Genomic DNA, 22,277 nt, shown 5'->3' with positions numbered 1-22,277 from the left:
CCACCAGTTCCGCCCAGCTCACCTCCGTCTGAAATAGAAGATTGTGTCACATAATATCGCAAACGACTACTATCGTGCCTAAAACAAGCAAAACGGCAAAAACGGCACGCGCGCACGTAAATATGACGAACGGAAACGGAGACGGCCGTTAGCGGAAACGGCAGATTTGACACTCGTTTCTAGTTTACTCATAAGTTGAGCTACGAATATCGGATAAAGGCATATGAGACGCCATATCGAAGCTTAAAGGATGAAAAACAACTGTTATGAAGACATCCAGAACTGAAACTGGAGGCTTTAGTCCCAAATGAACCAAACACAATCACTTACGAAATCTGGCTAATGCACAAATGGTCAGTTTTGAGTGCAAACTGTTTTCTATGCTACACATGGTCAAAAGAGCTGAAAATTGGCAGTTAGATAGTTCATTCCAAATGGAACAACTTTCATGAAGGTCGGCAATCCAAATTCGGAACGGAAATTGGTCATCAGGACCAAAACAGATTTCTGGTCATTTTCACGGGCAGGCCTTGTTTGCTCGGCTATATCTCAGGTTTTATAAATCCGATTCATGAAATTCCAAGGGCGTTAGAAAGCTCTGATATAGGGCTATAAGTTTGGTGTTTTGGTCGCAAGCCCAAACAGCTTGTAACCCAGTCAAATGTGAAGCCAAAGTTCCAGTCATAAACTGTCCAAAAACGTAACAGAATTTGACGGTCAAAACAGGTCTGAGTATTTCGTTTATAGCTCAGGATATACTAATCCGTTTAACCTGAAAATTTACAGGGATATCCAGGACTTAAGGGGCTACAATGTTGAAGAAGGAAACTTTGTCCAATTTTGAATGTAACAAGGTCCAAAATGCAAGACACTATACCAGAATTGCAAAACAGGATCACAAACCGTATTTGACCTCAATATGCGGTAATGGCACCAAATTCACTACAGTTATCGGATGGGGGTGTAAGACACACCGTTTCGAAGCTAAGAAACAGGGCTGCAACAATGTAGAAGGCCACTCAGTCCAAATTCTAGCACAACTAGGTCAAATATGCAAAATACAAATCCAGAATTACCAAAACAGGTTTGCAAAATGCAGAAAACTGTAATCGGTATATCTCAGTCCATACAAGTCCAAATGCAGAAATTCCAAAGGCATAAGTTACCTAAGACATCCAGCTACATTTCATCAGAAGAAACCAACTCCAAAATCCAAATCAATTCCAGTCAAAATGGCCAATTACTATCGCAGTTTTCGCATTCTGCTCAATGCAGAACAGCTACAGTAGAAACGGCATAACTCACTCCACACTCATCCAAATGACCTGAAATTTTACAGGCACCTCAAACACATCAATACCTACAACTTTCATGTTTTAAGCAAAGGCCAATTCGGCCTCTAAGTAGGAGATACAAAACCAGACAGAAAAGGGGGTGGTGAAACCCTAAGTTGCTGAAATTTCCTCCAAATCCAAAATTACTTGCAATTATCACTCATTTGCACTTACTAGAGTCATTACCCCTCATTTCCAATCATCATACATAGCCACATCATAGTGATCATATGCAACCAGAAAAAATTCCAAATAAATAGAAAACTTCATCAATCTTAACTAAAATCAAGAAATAGTCCACAAAATCACACTCATAACAACCACAAGTCATTTATTAAGCATCTTTAGATAGAAGAGAGGGGTTCCATAGTCACTTACCTTAGAACCAAAGAAGAGAGACCACTTAGCACCTTAAGCTTCCAAACAACTCCACACAACACCTTACAAGCACTAAACTAAGAGGTTTTATGGAAGGAATTCAAGATTAAACGGTTAAGTTGTTGATTTGGGCAAGATTAGAGCAAGGAATTGAGAGAGGTTTTCTTCCTTCTTAAACTTAATTAATCTATACAAAATGGATTAAATCCTATACTTACCCACACTAAAACACACATTAACATAACTAACTTTAATCACCACTCAAACTTGTTCGAATACAAAACTAGGGTTTAAATCTTACTCCCTACTTAGGGTTTTCGAAATACTCCCAAAACCAAACGTTACCGCCAAATTAATGAATATATCAACGTAGTACGAACTGGGGCCTCACAATCTCCCCTCCTTAAAAGAATTTCGTCCTCGAAATTCCAACTTGCACTAATCAGATCAAATAATCCTCAAAAGCAGTCAAGTACACAACAGGCAATGCCTCAAAAGTTCAACCACTCGAGTAGTAGCCGGTCTACAACTACACAAGTACGAATAAGTTCAAAAGCCGGGTTCAAACAAATAAGCTCAAAAGATTATACTCAAATATACATATTTTTACAAAGTCACACTAAAAATATACAAGTTATCCGACATCCGGTCGGTGCAAAATCCATTATTTACGTGAGCACTACGGCTCCAAAAATGTAGTCAATCACTGGGTAACAAAAGAAGCCAGGCATACTGGTTATAACAAAATAAACATGGCAGATATAACAAATTAAACATATCAGATAGTCAAAAGGAAATCCCATCAACGGCCCTACACGCCTCCCCTACGGAACCTACCTAATCCACCAGCACCGCCCCGGCGGCCCTAGGGTGCAAACCTAAAGAATAGGTCCAAATAGCTAACTTCAATATTAAGTAAGAACCAAATCGATTCACACTGGGACTGGCCATCTCCAAGTGCAATCAACTCAACCCCCTACTTTGCCTTATGGAAAAATTACAAAAGTCAATATCAAAATCTTAGCATTCAATATTTACCTTAATAGCCAAGTATCCCACAGTCCGGCATCCTAAACTTCAAGCCTAGGATACACTACAGAAATCTGAAGCCTAAGCTCTGATACCAACTGTGACGACCCCACTTCTCCCAAGGGCGAACCCAAGGGTATCGGCGGGCCGCCTGCCTAGCTCGCGCCAGGACTCAAAACTTAAAGTTCGAAAGAGCACTAAATACAATATATACAATCCCAAAAGTTATATTCACATCTTCAAAAGTCTCGAGTCAAACCACTCTAATATACTACAATCACAACCAGCAGAAGATAGACCCTAAGAAGGGTCCTTATACAACCCACCAAAACAAAAACAAACATCCTAACTATTCAACTATTACAAGCCAAACTAACTATACTAGTATACGAGCCAAAAGTCCCCGCGTCGGCCCCTGCTAAGGAAAACAAAAGGAATGGGGTAAGCTATATGCTTAGTAAGTAAACAGGGGCGAAAGCATAAATTTCACGTAACAGTTACACAATAAGAGTAAAGCAAAAGCAGAAAAGTAACATCACATAATAAGGATACAGGTGGCTCCAAAGCCAACTCATGTGCCATGCGTGATCTCCTGCCGACACTCCGTCGACTGCAAATAATAGTGCGTAGAACTTCACTTGTACACCCACCGACACCTTATCACCCTCACTGGCCAGTCACCTCACAAACTTGCCCGGGCGAACGAAATCACAAACTTGAGCTTGAGTCACAAGCTCGGGTCACAAACTTGGTCACCTTCTCGGTGAACCGGATTCACAAAATTGGTTCATAACATGAACCTACAAACTTGGTGACCTCAGACTAAGTTGGACTGCCTTCGACCAAGCCCTAACCGGCTCGAATAGTCCAACCAGGTCAAGAGTTCGCCCCAAACTCACAAACTTCACAAAATTATTCAAAATCACAAACTTTGCAAACTTCACAAACTTTATTCGAAAGTCGCCCCGAGCCACAAGCTCGAGGGTTTTGGTTCCAAAAGGTTCATATACATATGCCATGTACAGATATGTGCGCAAATTAGGGTCTAGGTCGAGTGCGATAAAGTACACCCTCGCCTAGGTACCCTCTTCATACAAATCGAAACACATAAGCAACGAACACACAAAAGCGGCCTGAATACTTACACAGAACTGAAATAGCAAAAGTACGAAGTCGGATCGAAATGAACAGCTAGTAGTGGGCCCCACCAGTTCCGCCCAGCTCACCTCCGTCTGAAATAGAAGATTGTGTCACATAATATCGCAAACGACTACTATCGTGCCTAAAACAAGCAAAACGGCAAAAACGGCACGCGCGCACGTAAATATGACGAACGGAAACGGAGACGGCCGTTAGCGGAAACGGCAGATTTGACACTCGTTTCTAGTTTACTCATAAGTTGAGCTACGAATATCGGATAAAGGCGTATGAGACGCCATATCGAAGCTTAAAGGATGAAAAACAACTGTTATGAAGACATCCAGAACTGAAACTGGAGGCTTTAGTCCCAAATGAACCAAACACAATCACTTACGAAATCTGGCTAATGCACAAATGGTCAGTTTTGAGTGCAAACTGTTTTCTATGCTACACATGGTCAAAAGAGCTGAAAATTGGCAGTTAGATAGTTCATTCCAAATGGAACAACTTTCATGAAGGTCGGCAATCCAAATTCGGAACGGAAATTGGTCATCAGGACCAAAACAGATTTCTGGTCATTTTCACGGGCAGGCCTTGTTTGCTCGGCTATATCTCAGGTTTTATAAATCCGATTCATGAAATTCCAAGGGCGTTAGAAAGCTCTGATATAGGGCTATAAGTTTGGTGTTTTGGTCGCAAGCCCAAACAGCTTGTAACCCAGTCAAATGTGAAGCCAAAGTTCCAGTCATAAACTGTCCAAAAACGTAACAGAATTTGACGGTCAAAACAGGTCTGAGTATTTCGTTTATAGCTCAGGATATACTAATCCGTTTAACCTGAAAATTTACAGGGATATCCAGGACTTAAGGGGCTACAATGTTGAAGAAGGAAACTTTGTCCAATTTTGAATGTAACAAGGTCCAAAATGCAAGACACTATACCAGAATTGCAAAACAGGATCACAAACCGTATTTGACCTCAATATGCGGTAATGGCACCAAATTCACTACGGTTATCGGATGGGGGTGTAAGACACACCGTTTCGAAGCTAAGAAACAGGGCTGCAACAATGTAGAAGGCCACTCAGTCCAAATTCTAGCACAACTAGGTCAAATATGCAAAATACAAATCCAGAATTACCAAAACAGGTTTGCAAAATGCAGAAAACTGTAATCGGTATATCTCAGTCCATACAAGTCCAAATGCAGAAATTCCAAAGGCATAAGTTACCTAAGACATCCAGCTACATTTCATCAGAAGAAACCAACTCCAAAATCCAAATCAATTCCAGTCAAAATGGCCAATTACTATCGCAGTTTTCGCATTCTGCTCAATGCAGAACAGCTACAGTAGAAACGGCATAACTCACTCCACACTCATCCAAATGACCTGAAATTTTACAGGCACCTCAAACACATCAATACCTACAACTTTCATGTTTTAAGCAAAGGCCAATTCGGCCTCTAAGTAGGAGATACAAAACCGGACAGAAAAGGGGGTGGTGAAACCCTAAGTTGCTGAAATTTCCTCCAAATCCAAAATTACTTGCAATTATCACTCATTTGCACTTACTAGAGTCATTACCCCTCATTTCCAATCATCATACATAGCCACATCATAGTGATCATATGCAACCAGAAAAAATTCCAAATAAATAGAAAACTTCATCAATCTTAACTAAAATCAAGAAATAGTCCACAAAATCACACTCATAACAACCACAAGTCATTTATTAAGCATCTTTAGATAGAAGAGAGGGGTTCCATAGTCACTTACCTTAGAACCAAAGAAGAGAGACCACTTAGCACCTTAAGCTTCCAAACAACTCCACACAACACCTTACAAGCACTAAACTAAGAGGTTTTATGGAAGGAATTCAAGATTAAACGGTTAAGTTGTTGATTTGGGCAAGATTAGAGCAAGGAATTGAGAGAGGTTTTCTTCCTTCTTAAACTTAATTAATCTATACAAAATGGATTAAATCCTATACTTACCCACACTAAAACACACATTAACATAACTAACTTTAATCACCACTCAAACTTGTTCGAATACAAAACTAGGGTTTAAATCTTACTCCCTACTTAGGGTTTTCGAAATACTCCCAAAACCAAACGTTACCGCCAAATTAATGAATATATCAACGTAGTACGAACTGGGGTCTCACACCTAGCAAATAAAATAGAAATCTAGAAAATAAACTACTAACTATTACTAAAAGATTCAATCTCTTGCAGCCCAAAACATGGCCCATAAGCGGCCCATATTTCGTATCATTCCCCTCCTCTTGAAAAAGATTTGTCCTCAAATCGTGTTTGGAAATGAATAGTACTACAAGAATTGGCAGTATGAAACTTCAAATCTCCACATATTGGCTCGCTTAGAATGAATGATACTTGCATACGTCATGATTATTGTAATTCGGTGCACATGTCTCTTGGTCAGCTTGAAAATGCTCACAATCTGCCATGGGAAACTCAAGGCTTGACTCCAACCACTCCAAAGCTCTCTAATCAGTCCTGTGTCATGAATGGTCGAATTTGGACCTACACAATAAATCACACGATTAGCATTTGTAGGTATAAAATCACTTGATAGCTTACCATTCACATTCACAAGATAAGGATCTTCATAGTGATGCGCAATCAGGTTAGAAAAGTCCCGGACATGATTTTGCAAAGTTACAAAATTCATTGCAAGTTGTTGTTGGTATGGCCTATCTTGCACAAATGGAGTAAGATCGAGATAGGCAGCTTCTGAACCTTCAAATTGAAGAATAAAATCAGGTTGTAAGGAATCAGACTTTGGACCAATGAGGAAAGGATTGTCACCAACAAAATAAGAAGGAAATTTATAACAAGTTTCAAGTGTAGAAACTCCCTTTGAAACTTCATTATTCCTCCCAACAAGCAAGTCAGGCTCATGGTTGAAGTTGAACATCAATGGATGACAAAGGGATACAACACCTAAGATGCAAAATCCATGAAAAGTTTGATATTCACCAATGGATTTAGGCATAGAACATGCCAAGATCAATTCAATTTTTCCTTGCTTAACCTGCATAAAAGTAGAAACACTAAACAAAGTAGAGTTAAGATCGTTAGGAAAAACATATGATCTCACATCCTTTCTCACAATCAGCTTACTCTTAGAATTTTTTATCTCTTTCTCATGCTCAGTAGCTGACTTCTTCCCCTCATTATTCTCAACCTCTTTCTCCTTTCCAACTCCCTCGAATTTTACCTTTTCAGTCACAATTCTCTCCTCCAGCTCTTTCTTCATACTATAACGCTCATGCTCACTCTTCATGTATGCTAGATCAATACAAAGTTGCTTAGAGTTAAGCGACACAAGCCTGGTACGACGACCATTAAATGTGAAGGAATACTTATTAGTATATCCATCATATTTGACTTCTCGATTAAACATCCACCATTGGCCCAACAGCACATGCGTCACTTGAATGGGAACCACATCACACAACACCTCATCCACGTATTGACCAATACGAAAAGGAACAAGTGTGTGCTTAGTAATCCAAATATCACCACTATCACTTTGCAACTTGTAAGGTCGAAGATGATCAATGGTTGGAAGATTCAATTTCTCAACCAAGACAGTACTTGCGAGATTAACTTCACAACCCTTATCAATGGCTAAGCTGCAAACTTTATCCTTGATATGGCAACGTGTATAAAACCAATCATTTTTTTTTATGATTTCCAATTGCTCAGTTATCTCACGCAATGCCACAGTATTTACTCCTTTAGGCACAAGATGGTGAAGCTCCAGTTGAGCATTCGTTTGTCTCATACTTTTATTACTTGCAAAACTCAACAAAAATTAGTAGAACAGTCCTCACTCGCTCCCTTAAGTGTTTCACTCCTCTCGTGTTTTCACTCAAATGCCTATGTCACTCTAATGCTCTTACCAATTCACTCCTCAAGCCAATTGATTGTTTCCTTTGAAGAAATCAGAAATTGCTCAAGGAAATTCAATCAAACTTTAATCAAGTAGCTCCCAATTGTAGCAAAGGAACAAGGAACAAAAGTAGAAACGGAAAGCTCAAGTAATGAATTCGACAAGTAATGGAACGAGGAAGAATTGATGTAAAAAATGTCCAAGTACAATGATGGAGTTTCCCAAGTGTTTACTTAATTTCCTAATTGATTTTAGGAATCAAGTTAGGTGTAGAACCTCTTTGGAAATCTCCCTAAAGTCGGCTAGGACTTCCTTAAAATTTTCCAGAATTCCCTTTTCTTAAATCCCTCTCATAGTCGGCTAGAACTTCCTGAAAAATTTTTCAGATTTGGTAACTTCCTAACCTCTAAAATTTTCCAGAATTTTGCTTCTAAAAACCTTCCATAAAACTCGGCTATACTCCCCTTCAAAGAACAAGCAATTCGGCCCTCCCCTCTTTGCTCCACACAAGGACAGTTTTGACGCTTGGTGCTAAACAATGGCTTCACAAGATGACACAAGCAACGTCACCCAAGAATACCCCAAGCGGCCTGCTCAAGAAACTCCCAAGAGGTTTACTCCTAAGCCAAGAAAGCCCCGTATGGATGCAAGGACGTACAAGAAACTGTTTATACGTAGGGAGGTGCAAATCTTCAAGAATCAAGATGGTCAAGATCCTCAAAAAACTCAACGGGTGATACAAGTGATCAAGGCTCAAGGTGTGCAAGATTTTCAAGAGGAGGTTGGTCAAAACTTTTGAGTAGTCTTTTCTTGATGTAATTTTCTGGTTTGTTGGAACAAGTGCAACAAGACAGAATTTGGCAAATAAAAGTGCGGCTTCCTTCTTTGTTGTTTGCTACCTGAATGCCTTTTCTCTTTTCCTTTTTCTGTTTGTTTTTTTTTTTTTTTGACTCTAAGAACACACAATTACTCGGCTGTTTTTTTTTTGGGTAGAATTCCAGAATTTAATGTCAATCCAATGTTCTCCTTCAATCCTCCAATAATTATCAAGACATGTATCAAAGTTTCAAGACTTCAAGATTAGTTTCAAGAAACTCAAGAAACCCTAGATTATGGTAGTCCCTCTCCAAGATTCCAACCCCAAACAAGTTCAACCACAAAATCAGTTTAGGAAATTAAGTAAAACAACTTGGTGGAATAAACTAAAGTTTGGACAGATTTGGCAAGAAACTTGCGCCCAAGGAAACCCTAGTGGTTGGATTTTTTTTTTTTTTTTTTTACTCTAAACCAACACAAAACTTCAAGAACAATATAACAAGACACCAAAATAAGAAAAGAAACACAAGTTATGAACAAAAGTTTTTTTTTTGGGGGGTGAACAGTGTCGCTACAGTAGCGGTGAACAGTATCGCTACAGTGCGGCACGGTGAACAGTATCGCTACAGTAGCGATGAACAGTACGATGCTACAGTACCTTTTTTTTTTTTTTTTTGTAATAACAATCGGACTTGACACAAAGGAAGACACGACCAGAATTGCAAAATAAAATTGACTAGAAAGCTTACGAACAAACTCAACGGGATATACTTGATGTCGTCGACTAGCTCTGGATACCAACTGATGTGAGACGGATCTAGACGAACACCAAGTTGGGATGATTGGCGGAACTTTGACCCTTCTAGAATCACGAGCCACGAACTAAGGAGATTCCTTAACCCACGACTAGCCACTTTAGTGAACCAAGAGTATAGATAGAAGAACGCCACAATCAAGGAGACTACTTGATTGATAAGTTCGTTGAACAACTTGAGATTGATTCTCAAGTATTCAAAGGAAATTCTCTTTGAGTCAAGAGAGAGTGAATAAACTCACATATATTTTATAAAATCTGAAAACTCCCCTAATGAATGAAAACCTAGGCTATATATAGCCTTACAAGACAAAACCCTAACTCGGCTAGGCTAGGCCCTTGGCCCAATTCCACTACTCAAATCCACTATCTAATGGTCAGCTTATAATTGATCCAATGAAGGCTTTAAGCTGGCCCAACATAACCCAATAAAAGCTAATTAACCAACTTAAGTTATAGTGAGCCTAGACTCTATAAATCGGATCCAACTCAACATGAGGTCTCGGACCGAATTTATTCCTAGCAAATAAAATAGAAATCTAGAAAATAAACTACTAACTATTACTAAAAGATTCAATCTCTTGCAGCCCAAAACATGGCCCATAAGCGGCCCATATTTCGTATCAATATATACTAATTGTGTGATTTGTTTTGTAGGTTTGAATTTGACATGCAACGACCAAGGGTTGATGAGAGAGTTTTGGAGTGCTACATGGAATTTTCACAAGCTTTATACAAGGTGTTTCTTGTCTAGGCGAATGTCCTTTCTCAAGAGCTTCATGAGGTTGTCCAAGTGACATGTGACTAGGCTGGTGCTCATTCATCTTGCTCCCACGTTGCTATCCACCAACATGGAGCACCACTTTTTCCCAAGATTTGAGGACAAATCCTTTTGAAGAGGAGGGGAATGATGCGAATGAGCTAGTCTCAAAGGGAGGATTAGGCCTCGATTAAGTAGCTCTTGTTGAGCTTAGCTTTGGCCATGTGGGCCTTAGGTCCAATAGTGATGAGGGGCTCAAGGCTGGTCAAACACAAGTTGCCCAAGTCATTCAAGTACCAAGTGGTCCAGTCACAAGAGCTCGTGCCAAGAAGATGCGTGAATCTTTACAAGCCCTTGTGAGTACAATCCAAGGCCGCATTGGAGATGATTTAAAGATTATTGAAGGCTTGGAGAATGAAGATTCAAAACTTTACACATTGCTCCAAGTAGAAGACCCTCCAGCGCCTGTTGCTAGTTAGGCGTGTCCTCACCTAGTGGTCACGCTTAAGGAAGAGTTAAGCTAGTTCTATTATTTATCTTTTTATAGTTAAATATTAGTTAAAGTCAGTCCATTAAACTCTTAGGGCTGGCCGAATCCTTGTCATTAATTAGTAGGGTTAGTTTAGTCAATTTTGGGGATTAGGGTTAATGCTTGTAAGGGCTATAAATAGCCTTACTTCCTCCTTGTTAAGGGAGGCAGAAATTACATTATATTTGTGAGTTTATTCACTTTTCTCTTCCAAGAGAGCTTTGCTTGAATACTTGAGAGTTTTTCTTGAGTGATTCAACTTGAACTTATCAACCAAGTATACACCTTGATTGTGGCGTTCTTCTATCCAGATCGTTGGTTCACTAAATCGTTAGTTGTTGGGTTGAGATTCATCTTAGTTCATCAACTCGGGGTTTAGAAGGGTCATACGGCCTTTTCAACTTGATTGTTCGTCTAGATCCGCACATTCATATCAGTTGGTATCACGAGCTAGTCGACGACATCAAGTATATCCCATTGCATCTTGTAAGTTTTCCTTAAAAAAAAAAAAGAAAAATTTTTTTTTCCGTTTCTTATAGTGTCAAATTCTGGTCGTTTAGGAATTCCATAAGCGGCTAGGGTTTTGTCTTGGTTCTTGTTGTTTATCCTTGTTTTCGTTGATTGTCTTGAATTTTCGTGTTTGTTGTTGTCCGCAATTCATCCATCGTGTGTCTTGATTTCGTGGGTCTTGTGTCTTGTATCTTGAAGTCTTGAATTCATATAGAGTCATCCAAAAAAAAAAAACAAAAAAAAAGGGTACTGTTCATCGGATACTATTCACCCGAAAACACTGTTCATCCGAAAAAGTGAGGAAAAAACCTATTTTCTGGTTGTGTCTTGATGAAACCATGGCTGACCTTGAAATTTCCTAGTGTCCTTGATATTGTGGGGATTGAGTCTTGAAGTTCTTGGGCTGCAAAATTGATATCTTGAATTTCTTGAAGTTAGGGTTTTGTAGTTTCGTGAATTTTCGTGGGCTGCCATCAAGTTTTTTGTTGGATATTGTTGTTCAAACTCCTGAAATCTGGAAATTTTGATTGAATCTTGAAGTTCTTGGGTGGGAAAACAAGGGTTCTTGAAAATCTTGTTCTCAACCTTTTTCCAAATCTTGAACCTTCAAAACAAAACCAAAGTTCTTGGCTCAAACTTGCGGCTGCCTTGCTCAAATTTGACAAAGATCTTGTTTCTTGTGTGTGGGATCCGAATTGAAAAAGAAAGAAAGATCCATCTTGCAAAAAAAAAAAAAAAAAACAACGCAAGAGAGAAAAATAAAAAAAAATACAAAAACACACAAATCGGATTTCAAGAACAAGAAATAGTTTGCTTGGGTAACCTAGCCGAACTTGGGTTGAAAGAACAAACCTTGTTGCCTTCAATCTTGAACTATTGGCCGCATCTCTTTGTCCACGAAATACCAGAAAACCAGCAGCCATTAACACCCCAAAACAACCAAGAAACCTTGCTATTAAATAGCCACAAAAGGTGGGAAGATAAGATAGGGTTTCCTACTTTGTAGCCGCCTCTTGCTTTTGTTTCTTGATTGTGGTTTGTGCCAACTGCCCAGCCGACCTTTGGTGCCTATTTTATAGCATTTCCAGCCAATAACACCGTGGTTTACGAGGCCCAAGAGTCCTAATCAGATTTGGATTCCACTTGGTAGTTAACTCCTAAAATTAGCTACTAGTCACAAACCAAACTTTCTTTTTTCTTGTTTTTGTGGTTTCTTTTCTTTTAGGCGGACAGCTTAGAGTTTTTTTTTTCTCTTTTTTTTTCCAGCATATTATACATTTCCTTTTGTGTCTTAGAATCAGTCAACTAACCTTCAAAAAATCACAGCCTTCATCCGCCACACTTGGGTATAATTTGGTTCAAGTTTGATTGAATTTCTTCAAGAAAATTCTGATTTCTTCAAGAAAGGCAATCTAGTGACTTGAGAAGTGATTGGTGAGATCATTAGAGTGTTTTCATACACTTGAGTGAAACACGAGTGTGAGTGATATACTAAGGGAGTGAGTGAGGTATTATTTCCACTAACCCTATTTTTGCAGGAATACCTCAACATGTCCGAAGGGAAGGAAACTACTCCTTTTGATATTAAACTTGTGATGGAAGCTATGACTGATAAATTGCTCAAGTTAATGAAACAGGAATTAGAACCATTGCATGAGAGGATGGATAGTCTCGAACACTCCCAAACCAATTCTAAGTCCCGGAGACACAAAGCACCAACCCGTGACTATGAAAGTTCCAACTCCGAGGAGGAATATGGGTCGAGGACATGGAAGAATAAACACCGTAAAGCTGGTGTGGATCCAATCAAAGGCGTTAAAATGCAATTGCCTACTTTCCAAGGCAAATCCGACCCCGATGTCTATTTGGAATGGGAGAAACGAGTGGAGTTGATCTTTGATTGCAATGATTACACTGAAGAGCAGCAAATGAGACTTGCAGTCATGCAATTCACCGACTACGCCATAGTGTGGTGGGATCAAATCACTACTAGTAGAAGGCGAAGTGGTGAATACCCTATCACTACATGGACCGAATTGAGGGGTGTCATGAAGAAACGCTTTGTTCCTAGTCACTACCACCGTGACTTGTACCTCAAACTTCAAAATTTAACACAAGGAGCCAAAAGCGTGGAGGACTATCATAAGGAGATGGAGATAGCCATGTTAAGGGCCGACATTGTCGAGGACCAGGAAGCTACTATGGCACGATTTTTAAGTGGATTGGCGTTCTTCTATCCAGATCGTTGGTTCACTAAATCGTTAGTTGTTGGGTTGAGATTCATCTTAGTTCATCAACTCGGGGTTTAGAAGGGTCATACGTGCCGCCTTTTCAACTTGATTGTTCGTCTAGATCCGCACATTCATATCAAATAGTACTTTAGCTGGTCATTAAGTTAGTTAATTAATAGGTTAGCTTTCGGCCAAGAGACACCCAATGGGCTGGCCGATTTTCCCTTAATGTTTTCCAAGCTTTATTAGGTTTAGTCAAGGCTATGAATAGCCCTAAAGCTGATGGTACATTTAGTTTTTGCGATATTATTAATAAAATTCCAGAATTTCGTCTTCCATTAAGGCAAATTCCTCTAGCTTGTGAAAGCTAAGTTGAACATCCTAGAGTGGTTCCGAGGTTGTTTATTGACTTATCAATCAAGCAAACACACTTAATTGTGGCGTCCTCTACCGTTGAATTTGGTCTTGAGTGGTCCGAGTTTGGGTTCAACTCCGTCGATTCCGCAACGTGTCCTCTAAGATCCTAAGCGACTGGGCACCGAGACCCCCAACGCTCAGCGGAGGTCGAAAACCTGATTGACTAACACCAAAGCAACACCAAAATACCACCAAACCCCTGACCAAAAGGCTGGGGACCAGCAAGCTCCACAAATTCCAGAATTTTGGGTTGTCGGGTAGAGTACTTCTAGGGTTTTCAAAAATTCAGCCTTGAAGTGATACGAACAAGAGGAGCCATTATAGTCCATGAGTTTTTCTTGGCTGGTTGTGAGCATTTTCAAACTAACGATTGTGCCTGACGAGCGTTCAACACGAGCAGGATCCACAATTGTGCCTGACGAGGTAAAACCCAAGGGTGTTGAAAACAACGAGATGAATGATTCAGCTGTTGAACTAGAAAAAGAGATGGAAAAATCTAATGAGATGGGTGGTAAAAAGGAAGAAAAGAGAGAAAGTGGGCTGATCTTGAGCAACTTGGTGAAGGCCTATTATTTTCCTAACGAACTTAGCTTTGCTTTGTTTAGTGTTTTTTCTTTTATGCAAATCAAACAAAGGCACGTTGAGCTGATTTTGGTGTGTTCCATTCCAAAATCAATTGTAGACCTTGCAAGTCTCCATGGAGTTGGTACTCTAAGAGTTAAACCCCGTTGGTATCCATTCATGGAACAATGTCAACTCAAATCAGTCCACACCAAAGGGGAGTTGATTCGAGCTCATCTTGAAGGGAACACTCCACATTTTGGGGATGGTTGTGTACCAAGGGTTCGTTTAAAGAACAAGTACCTCAATGACCATTATGATTTTCGTCTTGCTCTTAGTCCACATGAATCTCCAACATCACCAAATTCGCCTTGGGGCCTTGCAAGTGTGTTGGGACCGGAGTTCGATTTCATGGGATACACTTCACACCACTTTGAGGACCCTTACCTCATGACCACAAATGATCAAGTTAAGCATACATTGAAGATGGTTTGTGAGATTCAAGGGTAATTTTTGAACTAGCACGTGGGTTTTGCATTGGGTGACATCTGTAGCCATCATAACAAGATTGAATTGAAGGTATGTAACTCGTCTTGTCACCATTCATGCTTCAATTTGTGGGTAAATTGCTTTCAAGAGGAGGGGAATGACATGAACAAGAGGAGCCGTTGGAGTCCATGAGTTTTTCTTGGCTGGTTGTGAGCATTTTCAAACTAACCAAGAGAGATGAGCACCGAATCATAGTAATCATGACGTATGCAAGTATCATTCAGTCTAAGAGGGCCAATGTGTGGTGGCATTAGATTTGGGGTTCATACTACCAACTCTTGTAGTATCATCTATTTCTATCCAGATTTGAGGACAAATCCTTCTCAAGTGGAGGGGACTGATGTGTGCACGGACCTTAGCCCAAGTAATGATCCAGTTCGAGTTTCATTGGGCCTAGTCACACGTGCACAGACCAAGCGCTTTAAAGAGTCCCTTCAAGCTCTTGTGCGAAATGTTCAAGACCAACAAGGAGTCCATCGAGATATTGAAGGCTTGGAAGGTGATAATCAAGTTGCCTACATGATGATCCAAGCCCTCGAAGAGAGCCCATCAAGGGTTGGTCAGTTATTTAGAGTTGGATTAGAATAGTTTATTTGAGTCATGGGCTGGCCCACCTTGTCCAAGGAGTGGCCGGCCTTCCTTATCTAGTTTCTTAGGGTTTCATTAGCCCCTTAGCCTATATAAAGACTCACTTTGTACGGTTAACGGGTACACAATTTTCATAATAAAATTCTGGTTTGATCTCTTCAAATTATTGAGAGCATTCGATCCTTTACTTGCTTTTTGCAAGGGTTCTTGAGCAATATTGCGAATGTTCTTGATTGTTCTACCAACCTATCCACTAGAGTAATCACGTCAATTGGAGTCATTGTTCTACCACCTTCAATCAATTCGTGTCATCCGTTTTGGTTTTACGTTCCACTATCCAAGCGTTGGACAACCTCGCTAGATCTTGGGCAAACGTGCTACGTGTCTCGAAACGTGTTGATCGAGGACCGTATCATGAAGTCATTTGTCTTGCTTTCTTTTTGAGTCATTAGCCCTAATCCGAGTTTTAGGTCGCGTCTAGGCCTTCATTCACCTCGATTCATTGCTGCTATCTTGTGTCACTTGTTGACTAGTCAAGAACGTACCCTGCAGTGACGCCTAGTTTGTTCAACCCGAACAACTAGCAAGCCAAGGAATTGCTTGGTGAGACTATTAGAGAGTGATACACTTAAGTGAAACTCGAGCGTGAGTGACCTATACATTGTACCAAAAAAAAGGGAGAGAGGAAGTCGTTTGCTTATTTTCTTTTGCAGGTTTACCTAAGCATGTCTAGTAGAGTTGGTGACCAAACAATGGACTTTAAACCACACATAGAGGCCATGATGGAAGAATTCAAGCAGAGTTTGGATGAAACTTTCGAGCCTCTTCATAGACGCCTTGACTGAATGATGAATAAGGATGTCAAGAGGAAGGGTTTCCCATAATTTCACCCTGACGTCCAACCTACCTCTTCAAAGTCATTATATTCAAGGAAAAGGGAGGAGGTTCATTCGACAACAAAGCATGCAAATACTTTATCCATAGATGAAGAAGTTAGTCGAGTGTGGGAGACATATCAACAACTCTCCTCCAACAAAAACTTGAAAAAGAGCAAGTTGAGTATGGTGGTGAGAGTGCACTTGAGGTAAAAGTTGAGGAATGTGAGTTAGAAAAAGAGGTAAAAAAATCTGAGGGGATGAGTGAAGCATCAAGCGAGCTGATTGTGCATGGGAAGGCGAGTGTTTATAGTTTTCCTAACAAATTTAACTTTGCCTTGTTTAGTGTTTCTGCTTTTGTGCAGATTAAGCGAAGTCAAGTGAAGTTAGTCATGCAATGTTTCATTCCAAAGTTATGTGTACACGGACCTTAACCCAAGTAATGATCCAGTTCGAGTTCCACGGGGCTCAGTCGCACGTGCACGGGCTAAGCGCTTCATGGAGTCCCTTCAAACTCTTGTGCGAAATGTTCAAGACCAACAAGAAGTCCATCAGGATATTGAACGCTTGGAAGGTGATAATCAAGTTGTCTACACGATGATCCAAGCCCACGAAGAGAGCCCATGAAAGGTTGGTCGACTAGGCCCCTTAGTGTTAGGTTCACTTGTTTAGAGTTGGATTAGATTATTTCATTTGAGTCATGGCCCGGCCTACCTTGTCCAAGGAGTGGCCGACCCTCCTTAGCTAGTTTCCTAGGGTTTCATTAGCCCCTTAGCCTATATAAAGGCTCACTTTGTACGGTTAACGGGTACACAATTTTCATAATAAAATTCTGGTTTGATTCTCTTCAAATTATTGTGAGCATTCGATCCTTTACTTGCTTTTGGCAAGGGTTCTTGAGCAATCTTACGAATGTCCTTGATTGTTCTACCAACCTATCAACTAGAGTAATCACCTCAATTGGAGTCGTCGTTCTACCATCTTCGATCAATTCGTGTCATCCGTTTTGGTTCAATCCAAGCGTTGGACAACCTCGCTAGATCCTTGGGCAAACTGCTACGTGTCTCGAACGTGTTAATCGAGGACCGTATCAATTGGCTTCAAAGCTTAGGTGGAGGTATCTTTCATTATATCCTTGTTTTTTGTAGTTGTGTCATAGGGTTTTTGTGTTTTGTCCGCTGCCTTGTTAAAAAAAAAATTCTGTCCGTGTAGTTTGTCGTCTTTGTCGCATCAATTTCTGGTCACACTTGTGTCTACATTCTATCCGAAGTTGTTGCATCCTTTTATCTCACATAATCTGTCCGTTTGGTCATCATTGTGGCAACAAGTTGCTGGTCGTGTGGCTCCATTGTGTGTGGTTGTTGACCATCACAACTCCAGTCCGTTAGCATCTCTTGTGCGTGTCAAATCTAGCCGCGACTTGTTTGCGGCATTGAGTCATTAGTTGTCTTCAAATTCTGTCCATAATCTTGTTTCTTGTTCCGTACCAAACTGTCGTGAGTAGTTGAGCGACGCTTGGGCAGCAAGAAGGTCGGACCTTGGGCGGCTAGGGTTTTGTTTTCCGCTAGGGTTTGATTGTCCAAATCTGTCCAAGCTTTGTTTGCTTTTATCCAAGTTGTTTACTTAATTTTCAAAATTGATTTTGGGTAACACTTGTTGGTGTTGGGAATCTTTGAGAGAATCTACAAGATTTTAGGGTTTCTTGACATTCTTGATTACTATCTTGAAGTTCTTGAAATTCTTGGTACGTATCTTGCTAGTTCTTGGAGGATTGTAATTGTGCATTGTTGAGAATTGAGGGGCTGACCAGATTTTGTTTTGATCCATTTGGCCAAGTCTTTGTGACATTGGTTAAGTAAATAAAAACCAGAAACGAAAAGAAAAGAGAGACAACCCGATTGGCAAGAAACAAAGAAAAACAAGAGAGAAAAGTTGAAATCTTAGTGCCAAAATAGTTTCTTACATCTTATTGCCAATGCAAAATAGAAAATTAAACAAGGAAAAGGAATTCAAAAATTTTGACCCACCTCTTCTTGAAGTTCTTATTTCTTGGGAACTTGTTTCACCTTTCTCTTGAACATCTTCTTGTATTCTCTAGCGGTGGTGAAAGACTTCCTTGGTTTTGGAGTAAATTTCTTGGGAAAATCTTGAGTAACCCGTTGGGGGGGAGCTTGAGTAGCATTGCTTGCATCTTCTTGTTTAGACTCCATAGCCGAAACTACTTTGAGCATTAAAACCAGGGAAAAAAATCCGAATTGTTCTTGGTTGTTGTGTGTGTTCAAGTGTTGGTTTGGGTGGAGGGTTTTAATAAGCCAACCTCCACCGACTTGAGGAGAGAATTTTGGGAAGAGAACAGAAATTTGCTAGGGGAATCCTTCTTGGATTGGGATTTGGGAAGTTTCTAAAAGTGTTCAAGAAAGGAAAGGGTTTTCAAAAAGGGTTTCTAAAACTAACTTGTTTTCCACAATCAATTAGAAAACTAAGTAAAGCACTTGGGTAACTCTTCTATTTTCACTTGGACACACTCCTACATTTTAGGAAGCTAGGTTTTCACTGAGATTCCATTCACACTAGCACATTATTCAAATCTGTCCGCCACTTGGAACCTTTCAAAGGGCGCATATATCCCATTCTTTTCACATTCAATTCGTGTCTTGTACTTCAATACTCTTGTGGAAATGTTTGGGAGACAACTTTTGGACTTTGTGCAGCATTTCTCAACTACCTAATCTAACAGGTAAAGGTATTTGGTAAGATCATTAGAGTGCTTTTGAGTGCCAAATACGAGAGTGAGTGATACACTAAGGGAGTGAAGTAAGGTTCTATTTGCTTTATTTTCTTGTTCAATAACCTTTTGCAGGACTAAGAGAGAGACATGGAGCAAGCTTCACCAACCAATGACTACTCTTTGATGTTTGCGGCCATGAAAAATGAGTTCAAACGCATTAGTGAGCAACAAATGGAGGAGTTGCACACTCGTTTTGATGAGCTATCTAAGAGTCTCACGAGAGGCTCTCGCTCTCGCTCTCATAACCAGAGTAATCATGGCACCAAAGAGGCAAATAGTGAAGGCTACTCGGCTAGTGAGGATGATGAAAGAGCCGAGAGGCCTAGGAGGGACACCCTTAAGAACGAACTCAAGGGACTTAAAATTCAAGTTCCCGCACTCAAGGGCAAAAGTGACCCTGAGGCGTACTTGGAATGGGAAGGCCACATCGAAATGGTCTTCAACTGTTATGACTATAACGAGAAACAAAAGGTGAAAGTTGCCACCGTTGAATTCACCGACCATGCCCTAGTTTGGTGGGATCAAGTGAGGACCCATAGAAGGAGAATGGGAGAACCACGAGTTCAAACTTGGTGAGAACTCAAGGCATTGATGCGCAAGAGATTTGTTCCTAGCTACTATAACCGCGATCTCCACTCCAAACTTCAAACCCTCACTCAAGGTAACATGAGTGTGGAGGACTACTACAAGGAGATCGAGATGGCCATGATGAGGGCGAACCTTCAAGAAGATAGTGAAGCAACAATGGTGAGGTTTCTTAGAGGTCTCAACCCTGACCTTCATGAAGCCTTGGAGTTCCAATATTATTTGGACATGCATGATCTTCTTGAACTCGCTATCAAGGCCAAGAAGGGAAAGAAATTGAGGTGAGGAGCCCGTACCTTCCAAACTTCGAACTCGACTTCATAGAGGGGCAACCAACCACGGAGAACGACCCACGAAGCTGGAAATTCGGCTACACCAACTTCATCTAGCTGAACTCAAGGTAATGCTCCTAAATTTCAATTTTACCCCTAACAAAGTTGTTGATGCATCCAGGTCTACTTCTAAGAGGTGAAAGACTAGGAGTAGAGATATTAAATGCTTCAAGTACCAAGGGTTTGGACGACATATCTAGTCCCAATGTCCAAACCAAAGGATCATGTTAGTCATTCACAATGGAGAGATCGTGTCCGATGATGATGATTGTGAGGATATGCCTGGATTGATCAAGGGTGATTGCTTGGAGGATGACTCGACTGAGAAATAGGATGTTTGATGGCACGACAAGTGCTAACCGCCCGAGTCAATGAAGACGAGCAATTGCAAAGGAAAAACTTATTTTACACTCGTTGTAAAGTAAGTGATAAGGTGTGCAGCCTCATCATTGATGGTGGGAGTTGTGCCAATGTGGTGAGCTTACTCATGGTTGAAAGCTTGGGCCTTCCTACCACTAGGCATCCACATCCATATCGTCTCAATGGTTAAGTGAAGAAGGTGAGGTACGTGTCTACAAACAGGTACGTGTTCCTTTTTTAATTGGCAACTACATTGATGAAGTTGTCTGTGATGTTGTCCCTATGCATGCAACACATGTCATTCTAGGAAGACCTTGGCAATTTGATAAACATGTCACATTTGATGGTAGGGCAAACAAGTACACTCTTTTGCACAATGGTAAACGCATGGTCCTAAAACCACTCACACCTGCACAAGTGGATGAGGACCAACTTAAATTGCAAAGGGAGTGTGAATTGGACCGCCAAAAGAGGAAACAGAAGGCGGCCGACCCTGGCAAATGCTCCACTTCTACAAGTGAGCAATCGACCAAGGGGTAAGTGAGCACATCTAGTGTCATGCATGATCATTCACTCATTAAACTCACCACTAGGAAGCAAAACATGATCATTAAGGCTAAGGATGTTAGAAAGGTTGTAAATTCTGATAACCCTGTATTACTCATGATTTGCAAACACGTAATGCATTGCCTTCTGCATGGGTCCTGAGGAAACAAAGGAGCTTCAAAGGCAAGTTGATGGCCTATTAGGTAAGGGTTGGGTAAAAGAAAGTCTAAGTCCTTGTGCTGTGCCTGTGATACTTGTCCCCAAAAAGGATGGTACTTGGCGCATGTGCACCGACTGTAGAGCTGTTAATGCTATAACTATTAAATACCGTCATCCAATTCCTAGATTAGATGATATGCTTGATGAACTTGATGGTGTTGTGATTTTCACCAAAATTGATTTACGAAGTGGCTATCATCAAATTAGGATGAAAGAGAAAGACGAGTGGAAAGCAGTTTTCAAAACTAAACATGGTCTTTATGAGTGGCTAGTCATGCCCTTTGGATTGACTAACGCCCCTAGTACATTTATAAGATTAATGAACCATGTTTTGAGACACTTCATTGGGAAGTTTGTGATTGTCTATTTTGATGACATTTTGATATATAGTCGAAATGAGCATGAGCACATGGAACATTTGAGATTAGTTCTTAATACACTTTGAGAGGCGCGTCTATACGCCAACCTTAAGAAGTGCACCTTTTGTACTAATGAGTTTGTGTTTTTGGGCTATGTTGTGAGTTCATAGGGCATCAAAGTAGGCGAGTCCAAGATTGAGGCCATCATGCAATGGCCAACTCCAACATCCGTCCCTAAGGTGCGCAGCTTCCATGGATTGGCGGGCTTCTACCGGCGATTTGTCAAAGACTTCAGCACCATTGCTGCTCCATTGACCATCGTGACAAAGAAGAATGATAAATTCCATTGGGGAGAACCCCAAGAACAAGCATTCCTTACCCTCAAGGACAAACTCACACATGCACCTGTTTTAGCATTACCAAATTTTAACAAAACCTTTGAAATTGAATGTGATGCTTCTAGTGTAGGTATTGGCGCTGTCCTCATGCAAGACAAGACGCCTTGTGCCTTCTTTAGCGAGAAATTGGGAGGTGCTGCCTTAAACTACCCCACGTATGACAAGGAGTTGTATGCACTGGTGAGGGCTTTCGAGACCTGGCAACATTGCCTCCGCCTTAGGGAGTTCATGATACACA

The sequence above is a fragment of the Coffea arabica genome, chromosome 7c (assembly GCF_036785885.1).
Source record: "Coffea arabica cultivar ET-39 chromosome 7c, Coffea Arabica ET-39 HiFi, whole genome shotgun sequence".
Classification (NCBI taxonomy): Eukaryota; Viridiplantae; Streptophyta; class Magnoliopsida; order Gentianales; family Rubiaceae; genus Coffea; species Coffea arabica.
The sequence above is the reverse complement of the archived record's forward strand: the minus strand, read 5'-3'. Positions refer to the sequence as shown.